The 23,351-nt window shown below is 34.3% G+C and overlaps 1 non-coding gene across 1 annotated transcript; it reads left to right on the top strand.

Annotated features, from left to right (window-relative positions):
* The first annotated feature begins 4,154 nt into the window (after positions 1-4,154).
* LOC136140762 (small nucleolar RNA SNORD79) lies at positions 4,155-4,236 on the top strand. The gene has a single exon (XR_010657660.1). It is a non-coding gene; the product is annotated as a small nucleolar RNA SNORD79 (small nucleolar RNA).
* Positions 4,237-23,351: the final 19,115 nt, after the last annotated feature.

Raw genomic sequence — 23,351 nt, 5'->3', positions numbered from 1 at the left:
AGGCAGGTAGTTGTAAATGTGTCAACAAATCACTGGACCAGCCTGCACCCCAGGATCATCCACGGGGCATAGAGGAGGACTCCCAGGCCGAACTCCATGCCTCTACACTATGGCTCTGGGCGCAAGGCTAGAGCTACTGCTTCCTGTTTAAAATCTCTCTGACAAATGCTAAAATCTGTCCAAGAATAGGACTACATGCACCAATCAAAAATAACTATCAATCACAAAGGAGTTTATATTTGTTAGCCCTCTTCCGCAAACTCCCTGCTGTGGTTCTTGGGCCTATAGAACAATTGAAAATTTTCTTGTATAGATTTAGAGTGGGGGTCACTTTCTCTTGGAGTGTTCTTAGTGTTATGCAAGACAGGAAAGGCCCATCACTGCTAGAATCTTGACTATTGTACCTACTGACAGCTATCTACAGTCCATGCTATTTAAATATGAGTGAAAGAAACAATGGCCGTGTCATTTCTCCCCTTTAAGTTTTTCCTTCAAAAAACCTATGTTCATCTTCATTGTATAATCTTACTGGTATGCATCCTTGACCCCTTTGCTCAGCAAATACCATAAAATCTACACAACATATGACTCAAAAATATTTCCTTCCTAACACACACAAAATTTGTTGGATATTCCGTGAGTTATAGCAGAAGTTTAAAAGTTCGTAATTGCTTAAAGAATTCACTGAAAGGAGAAGAAAGTTTGCCTATGCACATTAATAACTCAGCCAGATTTGCTATCAACCTTCAGGGCTATCATCACAAAAAGCTTTTTTTTTTTTGAGTTTTGTGCTATTTACCAATGTTGACACCACTGACAGATGAATTCTGAAAAGTTGATTAACTGTGTTCATAATAAATTTACACTTGGTGTGTGTGTTTGTTCATTTATTAAATATTTATGCAACAGTTGGTATTTTGAGGTAATTGTTAAGATGATCAATCAAAAAGGAATCCCCTGACAAAATGAATAAATTAAATAGGACATTCATGCATTTTATGATGTATTTTATAAATTGACCAAGCATATTATGGAGGTTTGGTGGCAAGTTAGAAGCAGAATCCCTATTCATAAATGATTTAATATGTATTAGCTTTCCATGTAAGATATTTCTGCAATGGTATATATTATACAGATGAGTAAAAATATATTTTAAAATATCTTAATTTATTTTTAAATAAAATTTGCTGAGATATAACATATACAAAAAATTCTACTGACTTCTGGTTTCAGCGCAGACATGTAAAGAACTTGGAAGGTGTCTCTTAGGTTCTTACAACAGCAAAAATCTCAACAAAATGAAAATCAATGGCTTTTCCTGTACCTATCAGGTAAGTGAGGCAAGGGAAACCACCACCATAAAATCTGGAGAGATGGTGGAATTTAGAGAGTCACAGGAAAGTTCTGCTTTTCTAGAGCAGAAGCTGCTCACGCCATAGTGGTAGGAACACAAATGGTAAATGACAAATTCCTGGAGACTGTGTGAAACAGCTTGCAAGTTAGAAATTCCTTAGCTGCAGTCTTGGGGGAGTTACCTTACTTTCATGGGGTTAGCCTCCAGGAATCTTACCAGGTTTTCATGGTTAAGATTCAAGAACCCCCACATCCCCTCAGAGGGGTGAGTTTTTAGATAAAACTTTAGAACAATATCCATGAAAGAAACCATAGGTAATTTGGACTTCACTAAAATGAAAACCTTCCACTCCTCAAAAGACATGTTAAGAGAATAAAAAAGACAAGTCACAGAATGGGAGATAATATTTGCAAAACACATACCTGATAAAGAATTTGGATCCAAAATATACAAAGAAGTTTTAAGTCTAACATGAAGGAAACAACTAACCCAATTAAAATTAGGCGAAAGATATGAACAGACACTTTACCAAAGAAGGTGTACACATGGTAAATAAACATAGGAAAGATGACAACATCATTTGTCATCATGGAAATGCAAATTAATTACTACAATAAGATACCACTATGTACCTATTAAAAGGGCTGATACCCAAAACACCGACACTACCAATTACTGGTGAGAATGCAGAACTACAGGAACTCTCATTCATTACTGGTGGGAATACAAAATGGTATAACCACGTTGAAGACAGTTTGGAAGCTTCTTGCAAAGTTAAATACAGTCTTATCATACAATCCAGCAATCCTGACCCTCACCATTTACCTAATTGATTTGCATAAATACAGATGGTTACATATATATACACGTGTGTGTGTGTGTTTATACATGAGTTAATGTGCACATGTACCCCCTTGCTCTGTCCACTGAGAGATCCTAGGAGTGACTATACTCTGGTAGCAAAAATCATACTTTTTACCCAGATCTAGGTTTCTAATATCATTTTCCAACAAAGTAACCCCAGCTCCTTGGAGCAATGATTTTTTTTTTTTTTTTTTTTTTTTTGCGGTAAGCGGGCCTCTCACTGTTGTGGTCTCTCCCGTTGCAGAGCACAGGCTCCGGACGTGCAGGCTCAGTGGCCATGGCTCACGGGTCCAGACGCTCCGTGGCATGTGGGATCTTCCCGGACCGGGGCACGAACCCGTGTCCCCTGTATCGGCAGGCGGACTCAACCACTGTGCCACCAGGGAAGCCCCACTATAAATGTACTTTTGTAGCTCAGAGTATATTTAGTATATTTAAGATCTGAGTCTAATTCCCTGCATCTAGACCTACCAGTTATCAACTGGGTGCTGGGCATTTTCCTAAGCCTCAATTGTTTATTATTTATTTTTTAACATTTGAGGATAAAACTACTTTATTGTAAAGCTTAAATGATGTATAGACATTATTTGATACCATGATTTTTGGGGAAAAAATATTCTTAAAGGATTGCTACTATAGTTTTCTACCTGCAAACAGAACTTACATAATTATGTAAATCTAGCATTTAAAAATCTTTAATAAATAAATTAGAACTGCGACTCTTTTCCATTTTCAGTCAAAACTAAAGCTCAAATCACCGAATACAAACATTTAGGTTTATATTTTTGTAAGCAGCACATTGATAACATATGTATTTGTCTAATACCAAGTCTGAGGATTAGCTTTTGATAACATCTTAACCCAATTTGGCATTTCTACGTATGCTTAAGTGTCTAGACCTATATTTTGCAGTACATATTTTCCTGATGCTGAAAATGTTCTTTATTTGTGTTCTGAAATATGCTAGCCACTACCCACATGTGGCTTTTTAGGACTTGAAATATGACTGGTGTGACTGAATAATTGAATTTAAAATTTTATTTCATGTAATTAATGTAAATGTACAATAAATAGCCACATGTGGCCACGTGTAAGTACCGAGGAAAAAAAATCTAAACCAAAAATCATTGATATCTAAATAATTCACAGAAGTTTCCCAATTACTCCTATTGTTTTTAATCAATGTCAAAGTGATCATTTGCCTTTTTATCTAGAAACTTTTTCATTGTCCCTCATTTTTTACCCTAGAATATATCTTAGTAGATAACATTATGCCAAAAGGAAAAAAAAAATCACATAAAGCTAATGGCAAACCACAGTAATCAAAAGTTTTTCTTAAACTCTTTGATATGGTTCAACAAATAATTTTGTGTTTTTAGTGTAATCTCTATGTCTTGATTTTATTATCTGTAAGATGCTGATAACACTAGGAAGACCTACTCCATATAATTGTGAATTAGCCAACCAAAGGAACGCATACATGATAACATATCATGTTTTACAAAGCATGAAGTCAGGATAATGAAGTGGTTAAGAGCAAGAGCTTGGAGGTCAAACCAGTCTGGGCTCAATGATAGCACTGCCATTTAATAATTGTACTGCACCGAACATACTATTTACCTGCTCTAAGTTTCAGATTCATCATCTGTAAAATATCGGTAATAATGCTGAGCTTCAAAGATGTTTGTGTAGATTAAGTAAGACAATGTTGATAAAGCCCTTGGCACTGAGTGCAGAGAGGTTGGCAAAAGGTAATAGCTCAAAAGAGCAGCCGTGTTAGTGTGGTTACTACTGCTGTTGTTATAAAAACATGAGAAATACAACTTCTTTTTCTGAGGATGTTTTTTAAGTGCTGATTGTCAAGTTGAAAGATATATCCCCCAACATATGAATTCAAAAATAATTTGAATAGACTTTGCTTTAATTATAAGACAACTACGGGTAGTGATGATTTTTTAAATGAAGCAGATGGGAATCTCTCTGAAAAAGACTGAAGATTTTAAAAAACTGAAACAGTGAAAAAAATAAATAAAATAACTATAGAACACAAAGGTGATGGGGTGTCAGAAATGGATGAATGCCTTCTGGCTGCACTGAGGCACCAATGCAGTACGTTTTTCAGCAATCTGCGCGTCCTGAGTCCCCCTTAGGCAGTAAAAGTAAGGAGTATAGTTGACTGATCCTAGAAATTATGATTAGTGGCTTGGCAACACAGCCATTTTTTTTGCCTGCTTTTTGTCTAAATTTAACATGGCAAATGTCCTAAATAAGTAAACTTTTCTGAACTCTCTAATGAAAATTAATGAGGTGGCTGGCTAAGTCACTTGGAATTTAGGGGGTTGCAGTGAAGACACATCCTCAGATGACTTTAATTTTTAGAGTTCTTCAAAGAATATACAGGAAAGTAAATGAACAGAAAGTTTTCTCACTTTGAACAGTTTGAATCACTATTTAGCCAGACATAAAACATGATGGTGTTTCTCAGGAGCTTGAAGATCATGGAGAAAAAAAAAAAAAAAGACGTATCTTTGGCAAACCTCCAGACCAAGACTGCAGTTGCTTCCCCTAGCATCCCACAATTCAGTGGATTCAGCCCACAGCCCTTCAAAATTCTCCTTACATTTCTGTTTATTTCATGGACTCTGATGAGTCATGGTTTCAGCTAACTTTCTTCTCTTCACTTCTACATTCTCGCATCATCTACCTTCTTCCCTGTTTGAGATTTGAACTCCTTTACGAATGAATTTTTTTTTAATAGTCATTCTCTATTATAGGGTCTTTTTGTAATCAAGTAGTTACAAGAAAATGATTAGGCCACTTCCTAGCTATAGATCAGCTGCTTTGGTGCCATTTCCACTCATTGTTCATCCAGCTAAGGTTAGAGCTTCAGGGTTACATGCTACAAAAACACAATTGAAGAATAAAGTGATCTCCAGAGCAATACTGTTAGCTAGCATTGCTCTTGACCTTTCAAGTACAAATACGTTTTTCTTTTTGGTAGAAAAATATATGACAGGTTTATTTGCAGTTTGCTTAGACTCTCATCTGAAAATTTGCTCATTACATAGCTAAAAACGTATGCACATTTTTAGTCATAAACTCCTCTGGGTGTGTTAATGACATGTCAGATCTTACCTGTAATGACATGAAATCCACTTCTTAATTTTTAATCTACCATATTAAGGAAAGTACACAAAAAAACCCCAATTACTTTTATAAAGAATTAACTAGTACATTTGGAACTACATTATTTTCTGAACACAGTTCCATTTTATGATTTTTAAAAATAATTCTCTATTTCAAAACTGCATTTTTGTAGAATAAAGTTTAATAATGTCAGATTCATGAATAATATCTACTTGTGGGAAACACTGTATTACCTGTCAGTTAGAAAATTAATCAAGGTAGAATAGTTTACATTTTGATCCTTAAAGATGATGTAAATGGTATTATTTAATTAATAATATACTAAAAATTACTCATAATTACATAAATCTGAGGCTGAAATCACATTACTTGTGGGTTAGATATTTGGTGATCGAGGTCTTATCAAAGAAAAATTTCATTCAGATATTTCAAAATATTTTGCATAAAAATTTTATGGCATAATTCATAAATCATTTTCTAGTCAAGACTAAAAACTAAATTTGTTTTTACCTACCCAGTGTTATCTACAATGGACGTTTTTGCTAAAATTGTAATAAAATATATAAAAACATAAGGTTAAAGCATTTAGCATAGTCTCTTTTCTTCTATCCAAACAGTTAAAAAATTAATCAACAAGCACTTTATTTTATTATTTATTAATTTTTATTGAGGTAAAATTGACATATAACACTGTGTTAGCTTCAGGTGTACAACATAATGGTTTGATATTTGTATATATTGCAACATGTTCACAACAAGTCTAGTTAACATTTGTCACCATGCATAGTTATAGAAATCTTCTTTTCTTTGTTTTTTTTTTTTTGAGGACTTTAAGATTTATTCTCTTAGCAACTTTTAAATACACAATAGAGTATTATTAACTATATTCCCCATGCTGTACTTGCCATCCCCATGACTTATTTATTTTATAGCTGGAAGTTTGTACATTTTGACTCCCTTCACCAATTTTGCCCACCTACCTCCTATTTCCAGCTCCACCCCCAGCAACTATCAAACTGTTATCTCTATCTATGAGCTTGTTTTGTTGTTGTTGTTTGTTTATTTGTTTGTTTAGATTACACATGTAAGTGAGTTCATATGGTATTTGTCTTTCTCTGTCTGATTTATTTCACTTAGCATAATGCCCTTAAGGTCCATCCATGTTATCACAAATGGCAGGATGTCACTCATTTTTATGGCTAACTAGTATTTCATTGTGTGCATGTGTGTACATATACATACACCGCATCTTCTTTATCCATTCATCTATCGATGGACACTCCAGTTGTGTGTGTCCATATCTTGGTTATTGTGAATAATGTTGCTATGCGCATTGAGGTGTACATAGCTTTTCAAATTAGTGTTTTCATTTTCTTCACATAAATACCCCAAAGTGGAATTGCTGTATCATATGATAATTCTATTTTTATTTATTTAAGAACCTCTATAGTGTTTTCTACAGTAGCTGCACCAATTTACATTCCCATCAGCAGTGCACAAGAGTTTCCTTTTCTCGACAACCTCGACAAAATTTATCTCTTACCTTTTTTTATAATAGCCATTTAACAGGTGTGAGGTGATTTCATTGTGGTTTTGATTTGCATTTCTCTGGTTAGTGATGTTGAGCATCTTTTCATGTGCCTGTTAGTTGTCTGTATGTCTTCGTTGGAAAAATACCTATTCAGATACCTGCTAATTTTTTAATCAGGTTGTTTGTTTTCTGCTATTCCATTGTATGAGGTTTTATTTTTTAAGTGTATTTTGTATTTAACCCCTTGTCAGATATATGATTTGCAAATACTGTTTCCCAGTCAATAGATTACCTCTTCATTTTGTTGATGATTTCCTTTCCTGTGCAGAATCTTTTTAATTTGATGTGGTCCCACTTGTTTACTCTGGCTTTTGTTGCCTTTGCTTTTGGAATTAGATTCAAAAAGTCATTGCTGATACCAATGTCAAGGAACTTACCACATATGTTTTCTTCTATGAATTTTATGGTTTCTGGCATTACAAACATTTATTTTTAATGCAGACACTCACAAGGGATCTGTATTGCTAAATTTGAATTCAGTGAGTACAGGGTATATTCTGACAATATGGGTCTTGAAATTCATCCCTAAGTACTTACAGTGTAATCTTTGGTCGATCATCAGTCAGTAGAGCCACAAAACATGATTCATAAAATAAAAAATGGACACATTAGACATTATAAAAGTTAAAAAATATCTTTTTTCTGGAAGTCACTATGAAGATAATGAAAAGACAAGCCTTAGGCTGGGAGAAATTATATGCAAAGGAAATATCTATAAAGGGTTTGTATCAAGAATGAATAATGGGGACTTCCCGTGTGGCGCCGTGGGTACGACCCCTCGCTCGCAATGTAGAGGGTCCGGGTTTGATCCCTAGGCAGGGAACTAGATCCCACATGCGTGCTGCAACTAAGAGTTCACATGCCGCAGCTAAGGAGCCCATGTGCCACATCTAAGACCCAGCACAACCAAATAAATAAAAAGAATGAATAATGTACTGTCAAAACAAACACAAAAAACAATTCAATTAAAAAATAGGCAAAAGATATGAACAAACTTTTCACCCAAGAAAATAACAGCAATTGTGCATTATTATCTGTTGTTGCATAGTAATGTTGACACACTTAGCAGTTTAAACAAAATACCTTTATTATCTCACAGTACCTGTGGGTTGGGAATATTAGCAATGGCTTAGCTGGGCCCTCTGCTTCAGAGTCTCTCACTAGACTGCAATCAAGATATTGTCCAGGGATGGGGTCTCTTGTAAGACTCACTGGGTGAAAGATCTACTTCCAAATTTAGGTGGTTGCTAGCAGGATTCAGTTTCCTGCAGTTGTCAAACTGATGGGCTCCTTTCTTTGCTGGTTGTTGGCCACAGGCTACCCTCAGCTCTTTGTCACATGAGCTTCTGTATTCTGTTGATTAGAATTAAGTCACAAAATCACCTCCATGCTAAAAAAAAGGAGGGAGATTTTACACAAAGGCATGAAATATAACAAGATGTGGGGATAACTGGGGCCATCTCAGAGTCTGCCTGCCACAGTAAGCAAATAATCACATGAAAACATGTACACTATAGGGTTTCCCTGGTGGCGCAGTGGTTGAGAGTCAGCCTGCCGATGCAGGGGACATGGGTTCGTGCCCTGGTCCGGGAAGATCCCACATGCCACGGAACGGCTGGGCCCATGAGCCATGGCCGCTGAGCCTGCGCGTCCGGAGCCTGTGCTCTGCAACGGGAGAGGCCACAACAGTGAGAGACCCATGTACAGCAAAAAAAAGAAAAGAAAAGAAAAGAAAAGATGCACAATATAATTTGTCTTTAGGGAAATTCAAATTAAAACCACAATGAGATGTTGCTAGCCATATATTATAATGGGTGAAATTTAAAAGGCTGATCATACCAGGTGATGGCTACTATATAGAATAACTGGAAATCTAATACATTGCTTGTGAATATGTAAAATGGTACAACCATTTTGGAAAACATCTTGGCAGTTTCTAAAAAAGTTAATCTTATACCTACCTTATGATTCACCAGTTATTCCACTTCTAGGCATTTAATAAACATGAGGAAAGAAAGCACAAGTCCATGTACAAGAAAGTCCATAGCAGTTTTATTTGTAATAGTCAAAAAACTGAAAAGAACCGAAACAAACATCAGTTTATAGGACAAACAAGCTGTCATATATCCCTACCCAGCAATACAATGGAATGAACTATTGATTTCTACAGCGTTGATGAATGCCAAATAATTAAACTGAATGAAGGAGGCCAGACCAAAAAAAAAAAAAAAAAAAGAATACATATGGTATGATTCCATTATATAAAATTGTAGGAAATCCCAACAAATTTTTAGCAACAGACAGCAGAACAGTGGTTGCCTGGGGATGTGAGAGAGAGTCTGGGAGAAGTAAGAAGAAGGGATTGCTGAGTCATGTGGATATGCTTGGGGTGATGCATATATTCCTTTTCTTGATTATGGTTTTGCTTTCCTGGAGTACACTTATTTTGAAACAAATGTACTTTAAATGTGTGCGGTTTAATTTCTCCCATTACATACAAAAAACATCCATTTCAACCCTAATGAAAAAAGTCATCCAAAGGATTGTCTAGACTCAGTTTCAACTTCCGCTTTTCCCACGATCCTCTTTAGTCAGTTTCAATATTTTCCATACTCTTCAATCAAAACTTCATTTTTCAAAATCCCAGTGACATCCATAGACTAAGGACGGAATCCATTCTCAGCTTGCTTGACCTAACAGTAGGATTTAATGCAGTTGATCCTACACTCTTTCAAAGACACCATTCCCCTTTGATTTTAGCATACCACGATCAACTGATTTTCCTCACAGTTTCATTTTCTAGTTAGTTCTTAGTCCCAGACCTTTAAACATTAAATTATATAAAATGCTTACAGCACTACTTTTTAAATTATTAAAGAATTATTTTAAAGTATACAATTTAAAAATATTATTTAAATTATTAAAATTGTCATTTAAAATGTGAGAATAAAATTCTGAGTTGAAAAATGGGTATTATGCTCTGAGAATATGTAATTTGATATTAGGAGAGTCAGTTAATTTCCTTAGTACTTAGTTTACTTATCTATAAACACCATATCCTTTAATTCTATTATTAATTACATGTGGTAAATAAATGACTCATACATAGTCAATTAACCAGATGCATCCCTTCAGTATGGCATAACACAAATAATTAATAAAATATGTGTTGAGACATAGTAGACCCTACTTTACAAACTAAAATTCAAATACATATGGATATATTATCTTTTTTTACAAGGGTCTCTATATATAGAGACAAACTCAAGGTTATATTCTACCTTTTACAGTGGTATTCATTGTACGCTTTAATTATAAGAACATTTATATTTATATTATTCACTTACTTATTTCACAATTTAGAGATGGCTCGAAATGAAAAGAAAAAATTTAAACTATATGTGTTAAAATATATTATCTCACATAAAAAATATTTTGACTTCACTGCTGTCCCCTATCAGAATGTATGCTAACTAATTAAATGTTATTTTAAAGGACTTACAAAATGAAGATTAAATATTTTCCAAGTGTAGTTTGTAAAAAAAAAAAAGAAGAAAGAAAAACAACACGACACCCCTTGCTCTTGCTGTTCCTTTCGTTCCCTAAATTTATAGCTAATTTTCACGAGTCATAAAGTTCAGGATTACACATCCCCCCACCCACAATACTTCCCAGCTTTTAAAAGAGCTTAACAATTTATTATAGCAATTTAGCAAAAGTACTGCTGCTTCCTGTCAGAATTTACTGGCATCTTTGCTCACAAGCTGAACATAAAATATGTCAATGTGACCCTTATCAGTATCCTTGACGCTTGACATTGATTGCACATCTCCTTTCCTCCAATTTTATGTGCATGTTTGATAGATCAGCTAAACCTGGAATGCCTTTAAATTTCTATAGTGAAATTCTTGGATTTGCAGAAAACAAATTCCTATGAGAAGAACAATATGTTGAAACAAAACAGAAAACTTAATAGAGACGATTTATATAACCTGCTAAAAGATAACAAATATTAAGCTATATTTAATAATCATATCTAACTTTAAATCAAGTAATTTATAATTATAGGAAAAGTATACAACAGAATTTATGGGATTCCTTCCTCAAAGAAGAGTGACGTGTGTTATTATCATTCTCTGGTCCACTTCGTATTTCTCTCACTAAATTATCCAAGAATAATAATAGTGATTTCTCTCCAGCGCCCTCACTCACTTTTTTTTCACATGCAAAGATGTGGACCCCAGTGGAAAATAATATCTAGGCCCATCAACACCTTAACAGTTTGTTCATGATACTATAAATGAAAACTGTTTTCCAAATAATGTTAGTATCTGTCTCTATCAGCTCTGTGTCATCATTCGCATGATCTTATAAGATTTAGAAGGCCCTGAAGGCTGCCGGTGATTTTGTACCTTTGCTTAATAACTTCATGTGACATTAGCATCAATAATCTTCACTATTTACATGCCAATAAAGCTCATATATTGGGGAGTTTATGCTCCCAATAGAATATTGTAGGAAATGAAATTTATTTGTAATAATGGAAAGCAGAGTTTTTAAGGTAATGAGGAAGTTATCTTTACCATTTATCCTTGATTTTGAGGGTGAAATTTTTCAGTGATTTATTTTACCTGAAAAGTTCTTAATAAACTTTATTAAAATAAAACTGTTATAATATTTTTCTTTTATTATTTATTTGTGTATCCTAATGTCAGAGGTGAAAAGCCCAAACTAATATAGAGAAAATTTAATTACAAATACAAGAAGAATGCTAGGTTGTCTGAGGGAAGAATTTAGACAACATAAATATGTATATCATTGTATATATATATATATATATATATATATATATATATATACACACACACACACACACACATGTATGGTGGTGTATATTGAAACTTATTTCTCTAAGATACTGATTTTATTTAAAATTTGAAATTATTTTCATTTTAAATGTAACAAATTTTAAAACTTATAGAGTGATAATATAATCGCACATGTTATAAAAGGCGCACAGTTTATTACCTGATAAGTCAATTATTCTGTTTGGAGGCTAGCAGCATTTTACTTCCTTATTGAGACTTGGAGTCTCATTAATAATAATATCCTTTATGCAGAGGACCATGCCCTGACAATAGCAGGCATATGTAGCATGAGGTTGTCCTCACACTGTGAGGCCCTCTCCACTCTGAGTCAGATGAGGCTTTTATTCCTCATACTCTTTCTCTTTGTGCTTATTTGTATCTGATGTAATATCTTCCAAAAGTGACCATGACAACTACATTTTTTATGCTCTTCCTTTGTTCTCACACAAATACATCAAAAATAACTTTAGTTTTTAAAATGTATTTCATGCTTTTTATCTATATTCCTGTGGAATAATCTGGGTCCATATACTTGTGCTCTTCTAGGTAAAACAAGGTAAACTTCTGCTCTCTGGACTAAATGCCTACGACCACTGCTCTTTCAAGCATTTTTTTTTTAATTAGAAGTGATCAAACGTATATTAACAACTTTTCTTTTCAAGTTAACCACATTTATTTCAAGAGAAAAATTAAATATTTGGCTCTTGTTATCAAGAATTATCTCAATAAAAACTGTGTATTTAAAAAAAAACTTTAGAAGAAATTGAAAATACCCTTAAGTTACTACTTTAAAAAAAGTATACTCTCATTTCTTCCAAATTTCACAGAATAGGTAAATTCCATCAATTTTGTTTTAAAATTTACAAAATTTTTGAAGCCTTCAACATCAAAATGTACAGTAGCAGAGCTAAAATAATGAAGAAACAACAACAGAATCAAACCAGTAAAAGGATTCTATAGACCCATCTAACCAAAAGTACAGGTACGGACTCTTGATTCAAAGATCAACAAATCAAATTCATAACATATGGTATAAACCCCCCAGAAAAGTCAAATAGGATTTATTATACTTGAATGAAATTATAGGTTGAGAGTCAGAAATCAATCAAGTTAACAAATCAAATTAGTGGTTGTTTATGAGGATATTATACTGCTAATGTTGCATTATTTTGCAAGGTATTTAGAGGAACACACGGTATTCTAAAAGCAATTGCTAATATAGTTACAAGTCTTGTCATTGAAGTGAACTCATTAAAAAAATCATAAGGAAATGAAGAATGGCTTTAAAAAGTATTCAGGGATAGTTGTTTAGGTATTGAGGGAAAAAATTAGATTCCATATCACATATATACAATATTTAAAAAATAGAAGATACATTTGTTCTTCTTTTGTTCCTAAAAGAGCAGATGTTTGAACCCCATGCATTTTATTTTAAAATTTAGGAAATGCTTACAGTTTCCTACATTAACATTTACACTAGCAGAGCTAATTTAATTAAATACAATAAAATCAAAACAAAAAGGATTCTCTAGACAAATCTTTTCTCTTGAATAAAAGATATGATTTTTAAAAGCCTTTAATATACATACATTCAAAGAAAAAATATTTTAAATAATTAATTTATTTGAAAATATTTGCAGAGCACTTACAATCTGCCAAATGAATTCAACTCTTGGAGATAAAGGCAGTGCAAAGTTGTCCATTTTCGTGGAGCTTAAGTCTAATGTGAGAGAAAAGAAGTAAACAAGGTAAGAAAGAATAGCAGGAATTGTAAAGATTAAAAAATTAATAGGGATTCAGATCCTACAGGGTCTTGTAAGTCAAACCAGAGACTTTGAGTTTACTTGAGTGAAAAGTAACTGAAGTGTTGTATCATTTTTTTAAGTGCTGTGATATGGCTCAGATTTTTAATTGCATACTGTGGTTGCTGTGTAGAGACTTATTTGAAAGAAAAGCAATGACAGAAGCTTGGACCAGGAGAGAATAGAGCTATTTGGTAATTTTGAAGATCCCTGAAACAAGATTTTATAATAATTCTTATTATTTCCCCAAGAAATTTCTGCAGTAGAGCTTTGCACTTGTGAAGGAAGTAATATAGTTAATGGGTAGTGAGAGCGGGAAGGTGCATTTCAAAACACCATTTGGAATTACTGCATTTTAAAGATGAAGATGACAGAGTTTTCATACATTCCAGATGTCGAAACTTGTGTGTGTGTGTGTGTGTGTGTGTGCATGTGTGTGTGTGTGTATTTGTGGGGTGTGTTTAAAAGAGAAAGAGAGACACAAAGAGAGAGATAGCAACAGAGGCAGAGAGAATTAAAAACTGACACCAAGAATAATGAGCCAACCAACTAGAAAAAGGGAGTTATCTTTAAACTGGATGGAAGAGCAGGTCTGGGGAGAATCAATAGCTCAATTTACATATATTAATTTTGAGATTCTTAATAGACATCAAAGTGGAGAAGTCAGAGAGTGCTGGGCATAATGCCTAGTGCTCAAGTGTGATGTTAAATACCAGGAAATTAAGAACACAAAAGTTAGTAAGTGTAGACAGGAAAAGAGAGGAAGTCAAGACCCGAGCCTTGAGGTTCTCCGACATTAGAAAATAGTCAAGAAGAAGAGAAGCCACCAAAGAGGACCAGGGGTAATTATCAGAAATGTTGGGGGGAGGGGGAGAAACAGGTTAAGTATCCAGTTCTGTGATTCTATCAAAGAAAGTTCAAAAAAGGAGGGAGGAATCAACTATACCAAATGCAGCTGATTCCTAAATTAAGATGAGGGCTGAGAAGTTTTCCTTAGATTGATACGTTAACAATGTGGATGTCCTTTGTATTTTGTTTTTTAACATCTTTATTGGAGTATAATTGCTTTACAATGGTGTGTCTTTTTTATTTTGATAAAAGCAATTTTGTTAGAATTGAGTAGGTGAAAAATCTATCAAAGGAAGTGGGTGCTTAAATGAATACCCAACCTCTGTATTCTCAAGAAATTACTTATTGGATAGCAGAGGCACATAGTGTAGTAACTTTATTTCTGGGCTCAGGGCACACTGAACATGTGCCATCACATGCCCTGCTTTTATCTAGCTGCTTATTCCATTCATTATCTTTTGATAATCTAACACTTGCAGAAGCACTACACATCTTATTAGTAAACTTCATAAAGACAGTTACTAGTCAGTAACTGATGAGCAAGTAAGATGATAAAATGTCTTTGGAAAAACTGACAAATCCTCCTAAATGTGAACATTGAGATATCAAACACACAGGAATTTTATATTTTGGTGTATTTCCAAGGGAAAAAAACAGGACTTGTACTAAAATGTCTGTAGTACATCCACTGTGCCTGTCGGTCACAGTTGCAAATAAAATGCAAATATTCATTGACAAAAGAGTGACTGAATAGTCTTTCATAGTCCCAGAGTGGAATATTATGTATCAGTCAAAATAAATAAATAATAGCAACACAGAAAAAATATGCACAAGTCTTAACAACTTAACATTAAATGAAAACAGTAATTCTCAGGATTATCCAAAACATAAACTTTTTTATAAAGTTAAAAAATACTCTTGTGTACAAACATAATATATAAAAAAAGTGTTCTCAATATAAATTAGAAAGGTAAAATGTATGAAATTAAAACATACTTGGTAGAATGCCATATAAATAGAATACATTATATAAAGAAGAAAGCGGGGCTTCCCTGGTAGCGCAGTGGTTAAGAGTCCGCCTGCCGATGCAGGGGACACGGGTTCGTGCCCCGGTCCGCGAGGATCCCACATGCCGTGGAGCGGCTGGGCCCGTGAGCCATGGCCGCTGAGCCTGCGCGTCCGGAGCCTGTGCTCCGCAACAGGAGAGGCCCCAACAGTGAGAGGCCCGCGTACCACAAAAAAACCCCCAAAAGTCAAGATATTATTTCAAAATATTGAGGTCAAGCATGTGGCCTACCAAAGGAGGCATAGCTGACAGTATTATTGAATAAGGAAAGTCCCTGAAGAAGGAACATGCTTTTTATTTTGTTGCCTCAGCTTAATATGGCTTATCCTGACTATAAAATTCATAGTTTCCAAGTTGAGGGGCTTAAAATGTGGAGGAAAAATAAAGGTATGCTACCTTTTATTTCTTGAGTTCTCTGAAAATAAAATGTTTATAAAGAAGTTCATAAAGGGTGATATAAATAACAGCATTATGGGAAATAAATCATTGCTACCAGCCTGCTTTGTAGGTTAGCCCAGCAGTTTTGAATACACATCAGATATACAAATTTCAGATAGGTTTCCCTAGAGTTCAGGAGATTCTTGGCTTTCCATCCTGGTGGATGGTAGCAGTATATCTACTGATGCCAGGATTTTTATGATTTTGATTTTAATTAAATCCTCACAAAAGTTCTTGGAAATGATTATAGCTATCTTCATTTTTAGGAGTGAGTAGAATTAAAAAGGGCTTAAGTAACCTGCTAAATGCCACACAGTTATTTAATTGCAACACAAGTAGTTAAGTCCAAATCCAACTTGATCCAAATTCAAACTCACCTTACTATACTGAAATGCCAGTGCTTTTTGTGGAAAGACATCTTATTAATACCATGTTAGCAGTATTTATTTCCTGTAGAAATAATACATGAATGAAAACATAAATATGTGGGTAATTAGCTTAATTTCTTAAAGAAATTAATGAAGACACAGGCTAGTTATGTATAGATCACTAACAATTGAGTGCCAACAATAATATTCATAAGTCACAGAGAAGATCTATTTGAAAAAGAAGTATATGAACTAGAAAAATAATTGCCACTTGCATTAATGAGCATCATCAGAAGCAATGGCAAAGATACATTAATAATTAAATTTGAGAAATACAGTGTTTAAAATATATGAGGACAAATAATACATCCTCATGTTAATTAAATGAAATTGTTTCAACATTTAAAATAGAAGCAAGAATACCTAGGGATTACAATGTACTTAAGAATTAAAAATTAAAGAATATTTTGGGTGTTTTTGTTAAGAATAAGGACTCAATACCTTAAAAAAATGAAAATTCATTATTCCCTACAACAGTGAATGCCTATGAAAAAATAGGACCGTAACCTCGGTAATTAGAAAGTTTAATTTTACATACTTAAAAGTCTGTTTCCTCCATCAAATTCAAGGGTTAACTCACAGAAATATTCTAAGATTATAATACCCCAGCTCTGTGGCAAACTAGAAAGGACAGTATGATAGAAATGCACTCATATAAACATTATTACTTAAATAATTTAGTACCTTTTCATTTGCCTTTGCATATTTAAAAATGTAAATGGATTTCTCATATTAGGAAGCATCCTTTTCTGAAACCCAGATGAACATAATGCATGACAAGAGAAGAACTATTTTCTTTAATAAAAAAGAAACTCTGGATGCTAAATCCTAAAGATATATAAATTATTTTATGACAATATGTCACTAACATTTTGTTCATTAAAAGAAAATGTCATTGATATTTTAAATGGCCTTTCAATGATTAATAACATTTTAGTTTTCTTTTTCTCTCTTTGGAAACAATACTGGAATCTCAATTCCAAAAATACTAAACTTTACAAGCAATATTAACAGAATATAAAATTGAAGTATTCAAATATATTAGAATATAGAGATTGGAAAAAAATGAAGAAACTTTTAGTTGCACAAAACAGTTTATGCAAAATTAAGAAAGCTACAGAGAATGTTTAAAGTACATATTCAACTACAGTCTAATGTCTGCTGTAAATAATGTCCTTTCTCATTAAAACAGAAACTGTTCATAGAAAAAAAAATCATGTTGTATTAAGGAATAATCAACATAATTTTTCTCATTCAGTACTTACTTGTGCCTGGAAATTTTATTGGTTCTCCTTTTATGTCCATATGCCCTTGATAATTTCTGTTTTAGGTTTCCCTCCCTAAAATTATTTCCCGAGGAAAGTAGGGGTGGGTACATTGCATGTCTCATTCAATATCGAATTATGCAATGCAGTGAAAATTACATATAGAGTATATCTGGAGTTTAACATCAGATATTAGGAAAAAAATGGCTCAAAGATTTTTTCCCATGAGGTGAAATCATTATTATATATATATTTTTAATGTGCTGATGAAAATGCCTTCTCCTCGCACTATAACCGAAATCCTTGTGGCACAGCTACAAACAAATAAGTTTAAAAAATAAAGAAAAGAAACTCACAGAGCAGAGCAACATTCCCGAACTTAATACATGGTTGGGAAAGTGCGTAATCTATTATTCAAATTCTACTGTGGCAAATTCAAAACAAACAAACAAAAATTAGTATTGGGCAAATGTCTAAAAGCATAATTGTGTTCCTTCTCTGTCTCTAGCTACAAAAACTGTGGTAATCACAGACTCATCTACAAAACTGTGGATAAGAGTGCACAGCGAGAGCTGCCCTGAGGATTTGTCCACGTAGTACAAGGCAAGAAACTTGATATTTCTCTTCTGGCTTATTTTTAAGTTAAGAGACAGTTAAGAGTCACTAAAAATTACCCTTTTGGGGGGTCCCCACTTATGAAGTTACCAAGTTGTCACTTCATTTAAAATTTGAAGACAGTCTTATACTGAGTAGAAAGTCCTAAAATGTTCAGCACTAACATCACAGAAAGTCATACATCTTGCTCCTTTTTTGTTTAGTACGGAAAATATCTTTCCAGGAAATTATGGCAGGGCTTGGTAGAGAAAAGCATCAAGAGAACTTTAAAATGGCAGTTACAGCTTAACTACACAGGCTGACAAAGACAACGCCACATTTACATCAGCTGTTATGATGTCTTCATTGCGATATCGTGTTTGTCTTCCAACTTCACCATCTGCCTCTTGGTTTTAGTTAGAGCTTTTTCCGTAGAACTGTATGCTATGAATTTAACGTTTAGTACATAACACGGAACACGTTTTCTTAACAATTCTTTTCACAATCTTTTCTAATATAAGTCTTTCAAAATTCAATACCTACTCATTGGTTTCCTTCTCACAAGGTATCTGTCACTGAAGGAAAGTTCCAGTTGATGGATTTAAATCTGGCACGATATCCCCACATTCCACTGAAACTGAGAAGATATGAAAGTAGAAACATAAGTAAATTGAGCAAATGTATGCAAACTACAAAATATTGTGCATATGTTTTTTGAAATATGTTTGTCTTCTTTTAGTCCCTTACAATTAATTCTAGAATCAGTCTTCCTTTCATCATTTTAATCTTGTCAGATGAGAACTCTAGAACCTTGATGATAAGTAGCAGGTGACTGACAGCTTGAATAATCAGCTGAATTGAACTTAACTTCCGAAATCAGTTAAACTTCTTTTAGCTAGTTATGTTTGTTATCATGCCAAGAGGAACCAGAAGCCGCATCTGTTTTGTACGAATGGTTTTTTGGGGAAAATCTACAAAATGTTCATGTCTCTGAGTGAGGCCTTCTTGTGGAGAGAGAGGAAAGTGACAATAGACCACAGAAATAGATCATGAGAAAGTACTGAATATCAGCATTCTTTCTATTTGGAAATCAAGAAAACAGTTTGAATTTTTTTTTTTTTTTTTTTTTTTTTTTTTGCAGTATGCGGGCCTCTCACTGTTGTGGCCTCTCCCGTTGCAGAGCACAGGCGCCGGACGCACAGGCTCAGCGGCCATGGCTCATGGGCCCAGCCGCTCCGCGGCATGTGGGGTCCTCCAGGACCGGGGCACGAACCCGTGTCCCCTGCATCGGCAGGCAGACTCTCAACTGCTGCGCCACCAGGGAAGCCCACAGTTTGAATTTTTTAGCAAGGAATTTCAATTCTTTCAGGAATTGAATGGGATTACATTTCTAGGAGAGCGACATTCCTACACTTTCTCATCATAATTGATGATGGGTTTGATGCCAGGCTCTAATGTTGATGCTGGGATGGGCACCATCATCTCCTCAGCCTTGTTCCAGAAAGTACACAAACTCACCTGCAGGCAGTCACAGCTAAGGGGTATAAGTGTAATGCCACCATCTCTGCTTATATAAGGAACCAGGCAGAAAAATAGATCTCTCATTGTCAAAGCCCATTACCTGCGAATCAGTTTCCAGATTGAGAATCTCGCTCACCATCTACAACTGAATTCCTACCCTTTGCTTGGAAGATTACTTCCCTCCAGCACTCCTGATGCTTATATTTACCCCCCAAACTGCCCCTTTACCATGGGTATGAGGCTTATCTGACTCATTCAATATATTTATTGAATGTGTATCATGCATTTTGCTCTATTGCAGGAGCTGAGGTTCAAGAGTGAACAATAAAGAAAAAGATTCCTCGTTAGGGAGTTTTCATCCAAATGACAGGAAATAGAAAGGAAAAAAAGAAAAAAATGTATATATAATGTCATATGGTGCTAAGTGCTGTGAAGTAGAATAAATTCATAAAGAAGATGGAGGATGTGGTGAGGGTTGCTGTTTACCCTACAGTGATCGGAAAGTCCTGTCCATCTGATGGGGACATATTTGAGCAAAGACCTAAAAGAAATAAAAATGTTAGTAATTCTGCAGTTTATGGAAGCACATTGCAACAGAGGTAGAGAAATAGTAAAGAGACTGTGGGAGTGTGTGTGGCATGTTCAAGGAACAATGAAGAGGTGAGTGCATCGCCTGTAATGGGTAGTGTGGGAGGAGATTAAGTCAAAGAAGTAATAGGGGCAGATTTATAAAAGACCATGTCATGTAGGATTATCTTCCCACTTTTGGTCTCCCTGGGATCCGTTTCACATTGATGACCAAGGATTCCTGTCATGCCTGTCTCCTCAGCTTTTAGACTTCCAAGCTCTGCCAGACCCTCTCAATAATATAGGTTTCTGGACCTAAAGCTCATTTTCTCATGTTTTTTGCTCTTGTCTTAATTTTTTCTAAATTAAATGAAAACTTTTTAAGGGAAGAAATATGAATATATAAAGAAATCATGAAATGTATAAACACAGCTGGTTATGTGGATTAATTTTTTTGTTATTAATGCATTAGGAGGAGAGAGAAAGGATTGTGAACTCAACAGTCTTTAAAGCCGAGAAACCTAGGGAAGAGACAAGAGATAGTTGAGAGAGATTACTGTGAGGGAGTTCACTAAGGAATTAAGAGAAACAATGAAAATGTTTCCAAGTAACAGTAATACTGCATTAGAGTCTCAAAACATAACATTTGAAGAGGCCATGCATCCACACACATATTCTTGTTTAGTTGCAGCAACATTTTGCAATCTAAAAAGAAAAGCAGAGTGATGCATTGATAGGAATAACCAGGTAATTTAGGTTTATCAGCAGTTTGAGTGTGTTTGTAGTTGGGTCTGAGAACGGGTTCTACTATAGCCAAGAAGATGATGAAATAGTGGTGAAGTAAGACATAATGAGCAGATTACAGTCTTAATGTATAGAAAGCAATGCCTGTGAAAGCCTGGGGAATAGGAACTATAGCAAATAGCTTATGCAAATTATCTGGATAAGTATAGGCAGGCGAAATCAGCTTGGTAAAACTTTTCCAAAACCATCAGTATCATTTGCTGGGATTGAACACTATTAATATTAGGCACTTTAAATCAGAAAACAGTCCTATCTGATACGTAGAAGAAAACTGGGACAAAAGTAGAGGGAAACAAATTAAGATATTAGAATTTGAATACAAAGTTGTGATTATAATGTCTATGAAATAACCAAAATTATAAGACTAATATAACTACAGAACAGTGTCTACAGTATCAAAGTAATGAAGAACATTTTAAGGGCCAACAGTTCATCAACAAAAATACCTAGAAGTCAGCTTCACTTTTCTTTGTTCCCCAATGTATTCAGTTAGCAGGGTTGCTACTTATACTCCTTAAATTTTTTTAAAATATCTATTAAATATCTATTGTCTTCATTTGAAAAGATACATTCTTTTAAAAGGAGATCAATGTGAATGATTTAAATATTGAATATGAACACAGTAAGCCTTTCCCAATTTCCCTAGACTAGCTTAGGATCTTCTCTTTTTAATTCTATTACCTTGCACTCACTGCCCATTTTACATTGTGTTTTATATAATTTAGTATGTGGGCATGTGTGTGCATGTGTGTGTGTGTGTAAGTGTCTTTCCCTAGAACTGTTCTTTTTAAGAGAAATGATGTGTTTGATATATACACATATGTATATGTAAACATACACATACAAACAACAAAGTTGCTATCCTACTTCATATCTCATATTTAAGTGATATGCTTTGGATGGTTTCAATCACACAGGACTCTTTTGGACCTTTTTTTTTCTTTCACTTTCTCATAGCACTAAGAGATACACATCTTGAGATTCAATGATCTAATTGCAGGCAACCATTAACAATTTCAAAGTTCATATGGATATTATGCAATACTATCATTGTTTTGGTTATAGGGTGCTATGCTGTTACTACTTCTATTACACACAACAGAGGCTAAGTGGTATTTACACCAATGAAGTGGATGGAGTTCTTAAAGGAGTCTTGTATATTAAGAAAGCAGGGAGCCTAGGGCAGAAATAGAAGTCATAATAGCATTTAAGAAACAAAGAGGAGACAGTGAATAAGAAATAAACAAAGAGCGTTGAGTGTCACAGTAAAAATAAGGGTCATAATTTAGGTAGCAGAAGTTGTCAGACATATGAAGCATTGATGAGAATCAAGCAAGATGAAGTTTTGATTGTTCCTATTCAATTTAATATCATAGAAGTCATTTGGAACTTTAAAGAAATCTTTCATTGGATTGGTAGAGTTCTATCCCTGATTGCAATGTATTGTGTACCCAGTGGGAGATAAGGAAAAGAAAAGGATATATTTAAACCCCAAACCTTATAAGAAATTGTTCTGTGACAGGAATGAATGGGTAGTATCTAAATCAGAAAATCTTGTTGTTTTTTCTATAAACAAGATATCACTATCTAAGTACAAATGGATAGATTTTAGGGGAATTAAAGTAGTTACTGGTCATGGATTTAAGTTTTCTATATGAAGTAGAAAATTAGGTCATATACTAAGGGCAAAGCTAGAGCTGGGGGATTTGAGATGTAAAGAGCTTTGAAATAGTAATTTTAGAAATCTGAAGATGATGATGACTAGGAAAAAGACAAGAATTGTAGAACAATTTTGAGAGGCCAGTGTGAATCTGCCCAGTTGTGTGATACTCTCTGGAAATGCTGAGCATTCTGCATAGTTTTGAAAGGACTATACATTATTGCTTAGAACATAGAGACTGTAAGGGTCATTTCTATTGCTTATGTTATTGCTTATAACATAATACATAAAGATGGCACTTATGGCCACTTAACCTCTTATCATTGTCCCTAATGTAATTTTGCACTTGAAAGATCTTGAGAGAATAGCTGTTCTTCCCACTAGAGTATGATGCTTTCCTAATGAACACCTGCACAATGTATGATAAATGATTCATTGAATTGCCTACACCAGAAATCAAATTCTGATCTATGAGAACTATTTCACAATCAACCAACCGCTACTAAAATATGCATTGTTGTGTGTCTTGTGGA

Source organism: Phocoena phocoena, chromosome 1 (assembly GCF_963924675.1).
Source record: "Phocoena phocoena chromosome 1, mPhoPho1.1, whole genome shotgun sequence".
NCBI classification, from domain to species: Eukaryota; Metazoa; Chordata; class Mammalia; order Artiodactyla; family Phocoenidae; genus Phocoena; species Phocoena phocoena.
The sequence above is the reverse complement of the archived record's forward strand: the minus strand, read 5'-3'. Positions and strand labels throughout refer to the sequence as shown.